General features: G+C 30.6%; 1 protein-coding gene across 8 annotated transcripts in view; it reads left to right on the top strand.

The window, feature by feature from the left end:
• The window catches only part of shep (RNA binding motif single stranded interacting protein alan shepard), an 84,552-nt gene that overhangs the window by 49,263 nt on the left and 22,685 nt on the right, over positions 1 to 12,604 (top strand). The gene's annotated exons all lie outside the window — the stretch shown is intronic.

Genomic DNA, 12,604 nt, shown 5'->3' with positions numbered 1-12,604 from the left:
CGGTTTCAAAGGGTTAAACTCAAGTAAGAAGGATTACTTCAATCTTCATGTTTGCTCATTCAGCCATTATATCCGACAAGTCTGTTTCCTTCGATCACCGAATTAAGTACTGTTGTTACTGTTAAAATTATTAAAATGCTAATTCCAAAAACAACCAACTTTGAGCTACATGCAAAATATAATCATCGTCAAATTGTTATGTTTTTTAGTGATAGTTGAAATAATTGGGAACGTTTATATATTCCAAATTTTTATAAACTAGAATCAAATTTTGGTCGATTATTATTTTTAGATTATAAGAATATTTTTATTGTTTTAATTTACTAGTCTATAAATCTAGATGTTCTTATTGTACCAGTTAAATTTAACTCATTATAATATTCCATCGTAAATTAATTTGTTAAAAAAATTTCAATTTATAATTTATTTTGATCTAAACTGTATGTTTTGAAATTGAGCTGTGTTGGTGTGAATAAAGAAAAAGTGTAATTAAAAATAAATAAAAAAAATCATCACTTGCCTTAAATAGTGCATAGTGACTGAGTTATAATTTGAAAATTTAGCTCTTATTCGGTTTTTGACGTTATTGTACCCTAACATTGATCAATTCAACCCGGAAATTGCCGATTGGTTTCTTGTTGCCAAATTAACTAGGGTAACGCAGAAATTAATCTACTGTTAATAATAAATATCTCAACGCCATTCCTGCGGAAACTTAGTGAAAATATAAAAACCCCTTCATCTTCTAGCTCATCGATCGTTTTTTTCGTCATTAATTTTTTTTTCGCATATGAATGGAGGAAATTGGTATGGCCCGTCTGCGAAACCAGAACCTTGTGACTTTCGTCTTCCATTGTTTCCCAAGTTATTCAAGATCTGAAATCACCAGATAAAATGCAGATCTTCCTCGTTTTCTTCATCTTGCTTTTTATCTGAACGTGGAAGATCTCAAAAACGTTCACCAGATGAATTCTTTATTATTCTTGTTTTTATTTTTTATTTTCTCTCTCTCTCTCTTCTCTTTGCGGTTTTGCTATGTCCGCCTTGGAATTTTTTTTCCGAGATCTCGACAACCTTGTGATGTTTCCTATCATAACTCTGTACGTTTTTAGTCTATTAATTACAGCAGAGATTTATTGTTACTTTGTCATTTAATAGTTAGTTGTATTTTTTTAACGTTCCTAACTAATGTATAAAATTCAAGAAATATTTACAAAGCTGTGTATTTAGGCAATTTCACGACGAGGGATACAGTTTGAAACTATACCGTGTTTATGCTGGTTTTTATAAATGAATTTTTATGTATATGGGCCGGGATAGCCTGGTAGGTAGGGCGCTGGGCCCATGTCCGAGAGTTCGTGGGTTCGAACCCAGCCGCCGAAGACTCCCCGTGTAATAAAGTGACTGATGCACGTTAAATCTGTCGATTCGCTAAAGTCCTCCATGTTCCCATAACAAATCAAAACCTCTGGGGGGTACTAGATTTGGAGATCGATCGTTCTCTGATTCAGGTCAAAATCACGATCTGTGGATGAATGAATGGGTCCGCCCTATAAGCGGGTGCGACGTATGATGTGACAGAAGTCAAATTCTTGGACATAGATGGCGCCACTGAAAAACAAGAAGCGCACACTCTGCCTTAAATTTGCTCGGTTTCACCAAGCAGGCTTGCCCGTGTGGCAAGTGGCATTAGAAACAACAACATTTTTATGTATTCATATTTGGTACTTGTGTACTAAGATATTTTAGGTACATATACATATTTAAGTTTTTTTGATAAATTAACTGCAGGTATAACTAGTACGAGACAAAACTATTAAGTCTAATATTTATAGCTCACCTTTATTTATTTATTTATTTTTTTTTTGTTTTGTAAGTGAAACTGCAGGGTTCGTAGTTGTCTTGATAATCCTGATCTTGCTGAAAAAATATTTTGTCCTGATTTTTATGTATTCAGAACATCCCACGTGTCTACGAAGACATACTGGTTTGAAAAGCCGTAATTGTTATTTTGAACCCTATCCAGAAGACAAGGGGATTCCTGGATGAAGTATTGAGAGAAATTTGCTTTCGGGGAGGACTTTTTTATAGAACTAACTCGCAGTTGCGTTACATGGAGAGGGAAACCACGAAAAGTATCCCACGATTATTCTGACGGTAAGGGAACTCTAACCCATGATCCGTCTACCACTGAGAATATATTACGTCAGCACTGGTCGTTACTAGCGTAATTCGTAACAACCAGCCGTTGCTGGGATTCGAATTTCAGTCACCGGTGGGGGCGGGGCGAGTGCTCTATCCCCTGAGTCGACACGGCCCTAAAACAATCAGTTTGAGGGATTGAAATATATGGATTTTCGACCCAACGTATTTTTATTTTGATTAATTATCGTAAGTGCCACCATTATTTCTGGTGTTCAACCTAACATTACATTTTGTTTTGCTGTGCAGAAACTGTAAGAATGAGAAACATGTGACGGATTGTTGAAAAATATATAGAGCGTATTATGGAAGAAAAATTAATATTCGATAATTAGGTCGAGAAAATCATAAACTTGACGCAAAAAATTAGCACATACAAGGTCTGGAAACTGCTGAAACATAATTTGATGGTTGTAATTGAATCAAGAAATATGGCAACTAATAACAAAAAAAAAAATAAAAGTTCTGTGCTAAGTTATAATTTAGCAGAAAATGAGGATTGATGTATGTATAAAAACTGTAGTGCCATTAGCAACTAGTTACGATGGTGGTAAATCTTGACTGTCACTAATTAATATCGCAATATCTATATGTAATCTCGCAATTAATAATCGTCTTTCTAAAACATGTTTTTATTAAATTATGTTTCAAGCACCAATTGGATGCCTTCAAGCGACGTCGCGCCTGGGTAATAAATCGTGGCATTTGCTTATGCCACGATTAAGCGATAAATCATATTCGTCACAAACACATGACGTCACTTGCAGGTATCCAATGAATTCTGATCCGAAAATTGATCCGCTTGATAGTAAACCAAGCCTCTATAGCAGTAACTCTAAAACGCCCAGCACAACCTCGTGATTAGACATAACCATGAAATTTCAATGGTATTATCCATCTTGATTTGCAATTACCAAATTCAGCATTAAAAAATTATAGCAGTTCCAATACGCAACTCAAGTTTCATATGTACCGCTTTGTTCGCTAAAAGTACTTATTTTCACAATTTACGTATTCCTACCAGTAAATGCTGCATTTTTACCTATATTATACATTTTTTTAAAAATTTATATTAATGAAACACACTTTAATATTATCGGATTGCAAAAAATCGTTGATGGCTATTTTACGATATCAAGATTTTTGCCTATTTAAAAAAAAAAAAAAAAAGAAGGAAAAAAGGAAGTATCTCACCTAAATAGGAGCCTTAAATTTGCGAGTAAATTCCAACTCCTTTATAATCTCAACAAACAAAAAAGTACTTGTGAAATTAGTTTCAATCGCTTTAACTAAAATCTAAAATTTGTTTATTGAAAACAGTTTCTTTTATAAAGAATACTTGTGGTTCTTGTTAAATGCACAAAATATTTTGTTTCTCTAGTTGATTATTTTTATCATACTAAACATGGATTTAGTGATAATAATTTTATGCACCTTCCATAACATGCAGTTGGCTCTTTTTTATAATATGAAATGTTATACGCGGATATATTATGGTGAAAAAGGTTATAATAAATCTATCCGACATTTTCTCATCAGTATTAATGACTATGAAAGAAAGCCGTAGCGTCTGGGCTACAGGGTCGCAAATAAGGAAATGGTAATCTTTAGTTCAGTGATTGAAGGTTTTTCTTTTGACTTCAACGTTCATTGCGAATTTAAAGGTAGAGGCGCTTTCATAACAATTCTCAAGATTGCAACATCGTTTTCCTCTGCTGCTGGTTTTGGAAGAATTTAATTTTTGCGGATGGAACTAAAGAATCAAACCAGTTTGGTGTAACAAATTCTTCCATTTCACGTCTTTTCCTTGTGATGCTGGCGATTTAAATTTCTTGTTTAGAAATTTTGTTTTGATTGTGTTATTTTTTCGCTGGCAAAAGAATCGGCTGTATTTTATCGTTAAGAATAAAGCCAATTTATGCTGCCGAAACTATATATTTGTGCTATCATACCGAATCTGCAGAATTTTGCCAAAACTAACTATTGTTATATTCCAAATGTGTTAAATTTTTTAAACGGAACTGACACCAAATACCGTGTATCAAATTGGTGAGATTATTAAAGATTTTGTGATAGGTTCTCGAATTGAGGAATTTGGTTTCAAAATTGTTGTTTGATTTGAGAATAGATTGTTTTTAGAAGAAATGTGATTGTAAGAATAACTTTAGGCTTTTCTTGACTTTTAATTAGATCTGCAATGAGCCTTTTTATTGGGGGGGGGGGAGTGCTCCAAACATTAGATTTTACAAACAAACCTAAATTATTTTTACATAAACCCTTAGGCTTAGCATTTATTTGGTTTGTTAAAATAAAAACGTATGCCACTGACTGTGTCATGTTTTTGTTTAAAAAAAATTCAACATGAAATTGATGGCGTGTTATTTTTCTTTTCGTAACCCGATTTTAAATTTTTTTGGTGGTTATATAAAATTATAGAAACTTTTTTCATTCTCTCATATTGGAAACTCTTTTTCTTCAAACTATTTATTTTGTTATTATTACTTTTTGCTTTTTAAACGAAGCAAGAAAATGTTTCTATTTGGCAAAATAACATTTAAAAGTTTAATTATAATTCCCAAAGTTAACCCTTCATTTTTTAAAAAAATAAATCTACCCAACTTTCTTATTTTGTTAGCTTTCATCAATGACATTTTGGAATGTTTGCTGTTCATAAAATGCAACATTTATTATTTTTTCTTATTTTATGCTAGAAAAAAAGAATTAAAAGCAGTTTTATTATTGATTATTTTTATGAATATTATTTTTTATTTCGCTCATCTTTAAATACCAATAATTACATTTTTGTAAACCGAAGGAAATATAATTTTTTTTTAATATTGCGAAAAAGGTAAAAAAAAGAAAAATACTTTAAGATTTCAACGTATTCCGTTGAAGGTCTAATAACAATTGGTATCTAATTTTGCAAAACTGTGACTTATTATGGACAACCAGTGTCCTCATTATTTTAATTTTACTTAACAAGAAGGTCTAAAAGCTTATCGATTAAAATTTAAAACACAGTAATTTTTCTTTTTTAGCAGTCAGTGTCGAGGTCATTTCCGCATAAGAGTTTGAAACGGCTTTTCCTTATATCACTTAGATTCTTAATATTATTGATTCACTGTGTTGTCCGCCGATAACGAAATTTGAATATCGAGATATATTATCAGGAAATACTAATATATTACGATATTTCCCTTTTTTTCCATTGGTAAATAATTTTTTTAAGTCACGATAATATCGTGTTTGGTAATTATCGTAAGACATGGTATAAACTATTGACCACGAACTGTTGATGTTTTTAAAAAATATCGATATTTTACATTGTATCTCACATATCGCCAGCTCCATCACTGTTATTCAATTCTTATATAGATGCAATATCATATTGATATTTCTTGTTGCAGTATAGTCTGAGTTAATATGCTAAAGATTATTTAAAAAATGGAATGTGACGAAGCTTTTTGCCACTCCTAAATTGAATTAGGCTACGCCAGTTGGATACCTACAAGTGCATCGTAGGTAAATCATGGTGTTTGTCGATTCAGAAGCCAATCGGGTTCGACACACACACTTGATTTTGCTTGCAAGTATCCAATTAAGTCTGATCTAAACCACGTGGTTGGGCATATTACTGCTTTTCGAGTACCCGGTTGTATTCGCAACTAATCGTATTCTATCAACCATAAGCCTTAAAGATTTTTTTTTCTTTTTGCAATAATATCGAAATTAATCTTTTAGATTTCTGCTTCGCACCAAAGTTTATGACAGTTGCGCCGTTTTTTTTTTTTTTTTTTTTTTTTTTTTTTTTTAAGCAGTAAATTCCAGAGGAAAAACCATTAAGATTTATTTAAAGTCTTGTTTTATGGATAATATAGTTTTTAATGTTATGGTTTTAAATAACCTATTTCAAAATTATTTCATTGAGCGAGCATTTGAATGTGATGCGTCATTCCAGTTCTTTATTAAATGTATGACATTCATATTGAAATGAGAACTAGTACTTATGAGTGAAGTGAAAGGTATAATCCCTATAATTTTACGTAGATCAACCCAGAGCTAATGTGATCCCCGCCAATTCCTAAAAAAGGTAGGTGTTTTGTTCTCGTGAAAGGCAACACTGTTTTACTGAGGTACTTATTTTTCAGTATATTGGGTGTGAATTGCTGGTTTTTTGAGTAAGGGATAAAGTTGAGAGCATTTTACGTGCATGTAATAAAACCATGGTTGTAATGGGATAAGTTGCATACCATATTTATGGCGAAGTTAATCTTATAGTATTACGCGACAGCTTACTAACAACTTGGCGCATTATTAAATTTAGAACGATTCACGTTGAATACTTAATTGGAATATAAATTTTTATGATGATAAATGTAAATCAATATCTATTTCTTGCATTTATTCCGATTTATTATATTCTGTAAAAAAAACAGACGTCAACATGATTACGCAAGTCTGATTTTGAGCCTGGTAGCTTGAAAATCTAGGCTACAATTACTGTCCCTTGCATAACTATTTATTTTCATTATCCAGGGGTCTGTTTAGAAGAAATTTGGGTCCATTAACGGACCCTTCACAAATTTGTTTATCTTCATTATTGTTTTGTTAATTGAACAAACCCTTCCCAGGGTAGAAAACAAGAAAGATGGATGTAAACGAATTAAGTTTTGTCTTCGGCAGACGATTCTTCCATTATTCCTCCGAAATGAATATTCTGCGTTCAGCAGTATAGGCTAAATACCAAATATTTGTATGTTGCATCTCTAATTTAGAAACAGAAATTGTTGTTTATTTTTTAAAATTTAATTTTTTTAATTATAATTTTACAGTGTTAAGCATAATCTTGTATGTCTTTACAATTTAAAAACTCCTTGAAAAAGTTTTTTTGCAATAACGGACCCTATTTGCACAATTTCACGAAAACGGACCTTTCACAAAATGTCTAGACAGACCCCTGTTATCATCATCGTCAATGACTCAGCCCAGGGTGGGTCTTGGTCTTCTCAAGTTGTTTTTTTCCAGGCTAACCCTTTATTTGCTAGTGTTTTCCACTTTTTCGTTTTTAAGACCAAACGGTCCTTCTCTAGGCCATCAATCCATCTCAAATTCGGCCCGCCTCGCCTGCCCATTTTATTCTTTGTCGTTTAATGAAGTTAATAATGTCAGGTTCATTATATGAGTAATAAAACTAGATTCTATCTTCTAAGTCACACAACATTTTTTTTTTTTTTAATTCCTCCAAAAATACTTCTCAAGACCTTTCTCTCAAAAGAGCCCAACATAGCCTCATCCGTACAAGATATGGTCCAGGTTTCACAAGCATATGTTAAAATTGATCTTATGAGAGATTTATATAATAAAACTTTTGTTTTTCTATGAATTGCATTAGAATTACCATTTATTTTATCTTACCATTATTTACCATTTATTTATTATTTCTATGAATTACCATTTATTTTAAAAAATGTAACAATATGTTTCAGTTGTTTTTAGCTCTAAAATTGGGCAAAAAATAACTTACAACCGCATGAAAGAATTTTGTCTCAAGAACGTACTATGTTCAATGCTCAAATATCGCTCCAATATGTATTGCGCATGAAATAGTAATATTAAATATCATGTTTTATTTATTGTCTGCCACATGATATTTATTAACAACAACAAAAATATTCGCAAAAGTAATACGAATGTTTATTAGTGAGTTATCGAACTGTTTTGAAATTTTCTATTGTTCGCAATTGTTTATTTTAACTTTTATTAATAAATAGAGCGATAAAAATGAGGTTACTAATTAGTTTTACGTAATCGTTAAATTCCTCTCCTTGTGTGTGTTTAGAATACTTTGTGTAGTAAATTTAGTTTTGGCTTATCGTGGTCAAGGCTGTTTGTACTTCAGAAACACCAGTTTCTATCTGTTTTGTTTTCGGATGTTGAAAAATGTTTCTGACCACCAAACCTTAACAGCTATAACGTACTTGCAGAACTGTAACTTATCTGCGAAAAAATAGTTGTTTGTAGTTCATCATTAAAAGTTGTATAAGCTCTTTCATAAATTTAAGTGTGATGCTTTTAGTACCAGTTCTTCTTTTTTTTCCGGGATACAAACATTCCTGTAATAGTGCATAAAAATCGATTTAAGTCACGTGTCGTTTAATTTTGCTCTTAGCTAGACACTTAGTTTTTACCTTTAGGGGTCGTTTCAAATATTCGTCAGCACCCTATAAATAGCGTTTTGCATATTTTTTGATGTACGTAATATTTAAAGGGTTCTTAACAGCTCATTGATGTCCCGTGGAAGGTTTTTGTGGTTTTTCCCTCTATGTAATGCAGTTGCGGGTTAGTTCCATCAATAAGTTCTCCATAAAGGCTAGTTTGACCTAATGCTTGATCCAGAAGTTCCTTGTCTTCTGGGTTGGGTTCAAAATTACAATTCTAGGGAGTTGAACGCTGACAGTTGTTAACTCGGAATTAGATCAGTTGTTCAAACGCTGGTTATAAAATACAATGTATAAATAACACTTAAATGAAGAAAAAAAAAGTGATAGTACTTATTCTACACAAATTAGAACATTCTTTCTGCTATTTATCGCTTAGCCTTTCGAAAACCACAGTCCGGTAACTTCTAATATAAAAAAGTTATTTTTATATTATGGTAGACAAAGCTATCATGTTTCAACAATCAAAATCCTAATGAAGGAACACTTGTGTTACTGCTTTTTTTTCCTTCTTTTTTCGAACAAAAGAGAAAAGTATCTTGTTTAAAGCAGGTTATGCACACTGCTTAGTATGTAATTTCAATTTAAAAAATAATTAACTTTCAATCTCTTTGTGTGTTAATGTATAAGATTACTTGTGTAAAAATCCTCCTTTTCTCCATTATTTATTGCAGCATATTTTGAAATACTTATTTTTATTGCATATTTATAATCTATAAAAAATGATGTGATATCCCGTTCTAAAGTTAGATATTTACATTATTCGATTAACTTAGAGCGAGAACATGACGAAACTGAATCGTTATCGTGTGCCATGGTGAGGCTGACACTTCAGAATTCAAATTGGACTTCGTACTATCGTTTAACAGTCGATAGAAAACGCGTGGAGAAAACTATATTTATGGATTTTGTTTTTTATCACACCTTGTCATGTACTGCATGTGTTTGCACAGTCGCTTTATTAATGTTTGCTTTTGGAAATATTGTTTTTTTTTTTTCCTCTTCGGGCTTGCTTAATAAGTTTCATATTTGAATAGTGTAAATACTACAATGATTTTCATTAATAATAAATAAATGTTCTGTTTATGCGCGTTTCTGGTTCTAAAGCGCGGTTAATTGATGAAAATAAATGTAATTAAACACTGGACACAAGAAAGTAGCGGAGAAATATACAATTTTCATCAGACATGTTAAAAATAAAATTAACAACGTGTATATTAATGATGTAATTTACCTTGCCTGTATATTTCCTATGTCGGAGTTTTTAATTTAGTTGAACACCTAACAAAGTACGGGTTTATTCACTTTTAAAGTGAGTTGGGCAAAAAATTTTATGTCAGTTAACAATTTTTATTTTAACCTTTAATTGAAACGGTTCGTAGAAGCGTTTTAAATTGATCCACAAAATCAGTGTTAAGATTTGCAAATGTACGCGAAGGAAAATTAACAAATTTAAATGTGTAGGTAATATTTTAATTTTGTGATTTCAATTGAGTAGAAAAGAAAATATCTTTCAAATAAGGAAATCTTCCGAGTGATTAAATGTAAGAAATTAAATCAGATGGTTTGAATTTGATTTAATTGAACATCAATCGAATTTTAATTTACGTGGCGTGAATTTTAATTTTTTTCTTTCTTGTTCTTTTTATGAATAGCTTGTGGCAGTAATAAACCACTCTTTTTCCAATTGTGATGTTTATGTAACAAATTTATCCTTAGTACTGTTTCCGAGCACTTCATAAGTTTCTGGAATTCTAACTTTGTAACAGCCATATTACACGGAAACCTCTTGTTGAATAAATGATGATTTCACGAATAAGGTTTAAAAAGTGGCCCTTCATATTTCATTTCGGTGTATAATGTTTTAAATGTGCTTTGCATTTTCTATGCACTAAACGCGAGTGTACTAAAATAGGATTTTTAAATATTTTCCCTATTTTACTTAAAATGAGCTCAGTGTTGAATTTAAGCGAAGAAAAGAAGAGAGATTGTTTCTTAAAACATTGTTAATACTAATAGACTTCTCGCAGACATCTTTGTAATGCGAAGTTGTTGATTTTGAAAGTTTACTCATGCTAGACGGTGACTGTCTCGCTTTTATCACAAACAAGACGCAGTTAAGAGTCGTAACCGCCCAGATATCGTCTTAAAATTATAAGGAATACTATAAAGTTGTAATTTGTTTAACGTTTTCGTATCTTCAATTTTTTTAGTGAATCCTCAAGGCAAAATGATACTTATCTTTAATGCGCCTGCTCCATGTAAACAAACCCAATCGTCAATAAAATTTGGTAATTTTTACAACAACAAAAAAAGTCAGCAGTGCTTTTGTATCAAATGGATTATTTTAGTATTTGATGTTTAGGTTTTCCAGAAATAGAACGCCAATAAATGTACCTATTACCAATTTTTACCGAAAAATTTTCAAAAAAAAAAAAATTTTAATAAATAAAAATACATTAATTTCAAAAGCAAAATATGTATATTTTAAAATTTTGTACAGGATTTTCAAAGTTAAATAGCCTAATATTATCTGAATCTTTTTAGTTATCGTTTTTTGTAACCATGAGGGTTGTTTAAAAACATTATTTATTATGGCATTAATATATAATAGCTGAAAAATTTAATAAACCTGGGATGTTTACAAAGTTATCTTTTTTCTCGGCAAATTTGATGCAATGTTATTGGATAACCCGTATTACAAATGTTTCGATTAAAATAATTTCTAATAAATTTCTATTTTAATTTTTTAATCTTGACGTGTATTTTTATTCTCTTGAAATGCTTACTCATACAGCTTGTAATTTATCAAATTGAAAAAAAAAAATAGAAAACTATTTCAAAATTTAAATTATCGTTTTCTTGCTTTTTTTTTTTTTTTTTTTTAAATGAAATTTATAAAATTGTTTTCGCTCTTAATTTTGCACTATTTATTTTTTATTTGGATCAGTTAGTTTTGAATTAGTTTCAAATTGCAAGTTACTTATTAGAAGTTAGAAGCCACTGGGTTTGAAAGTTATAGCATATAACGAACTCAAAGTTCTATGTTGCCATCATTTTAATGTAGTAATATATTGCTATAAAAACCCTTTTGGTGAGAATGTAGATGTGCTGTGAATGGCGTGGCCTCCTGACTCCGTAGCTCACCTGGAGGAGATGTTCCGAGTGAATGGCTGCTAGTGGCATGAATGGGTCCTTGTTTGTGGCCTCGGGCGCCGCTGCATTCCTCGGAAGCCTCTGCGAGACTGCGTGGTTCATTGGACCTTCTCCCTCCCTACACCCTTCTACCTCATATGATTAATATTAACTTATATAGTACTATCTTAACCCATTAACAATCTTTAATTTTCTTTGAACAAAAATGACATATCGATTTTTTATTCGTAATTTTTAAAAAATATCTATTAATTAAAATTATGTTTAATTGTAAAAAATAAAATTTTTAAATATTGAACCAATATTTGATAAAAATATAAATGCAGCTTAACCCTTGCAGCATTTTTTTAAAATAAAATGAATGTTTCCTTTTGTGAATGTTTTACATGCTCATTTAACTTATAATCAATAATTTATCTTCAAAAAATAATTAAACTGATTAATTTTTTTTCAATTTAAAAAAAAGTGAAAAATTTCAAATTTTTTAAGTTCCTTAGGCTTTTTTTATTTTTGCATATTTTCAAAAAAAAAATTTTTTTTTCCCTTAGTGCTTGCAATATTCATTTTAACAATTTTGTGCATTCATTTGTTGATATATCAATTAGAAAAATTTTTTATTGATTATTTTGTAAAAAAATAAAAAAAAAGGTTAAAAATTCCTCTTAGGTTTATAAACATGCTGTAAAAATTTTAATACCTCATAAAATGCTTATTCCATGTACAGTTTAAATAGTAAGTGTATTATACTTAAGATATAAAAGTTTACTTTAAAGCTTTATCTTAAATAGAAAAAATTTCTTAGGGATTTAATTAAGATTAAAACACAAATTATCATCTATGAGTAAAAGCACTTTAAAGTCGGTCTGCTGATCAAGTTGGTCTGCTGTTTTAGAATAATCTAAAATCTTTCATAACTTTTTTAAAAATGTAGATAGAGAGATAATTTTTTTTTCATTGCATTTGAAACAGTGTGAAGTTTTGTTATAAGCAATAAAAAAATATCGATATTTTGGTCATTTTTTGGGTAC

This window comes from Parasteatoda tepidariorum, chromosome 2, assembly GCF_982258835.1.
Source record: "Parasteatoda tepidariorum strain Cologne lab strain chromosome 2, Ptep-v5.0, whole genome shotgun sequence".
Classification (NCBI taxonomy): Eukaryota; Metazoa; Arthropoda; class Arachnida; order Araneae; family Theridiidae; genus Parasteatoda; species Parasteatoda tepidariorum.
Note: the sequence above shows the minus strand (reverse complement) of the source record. Positions and strands in the feature narration are given on the sequence as shown.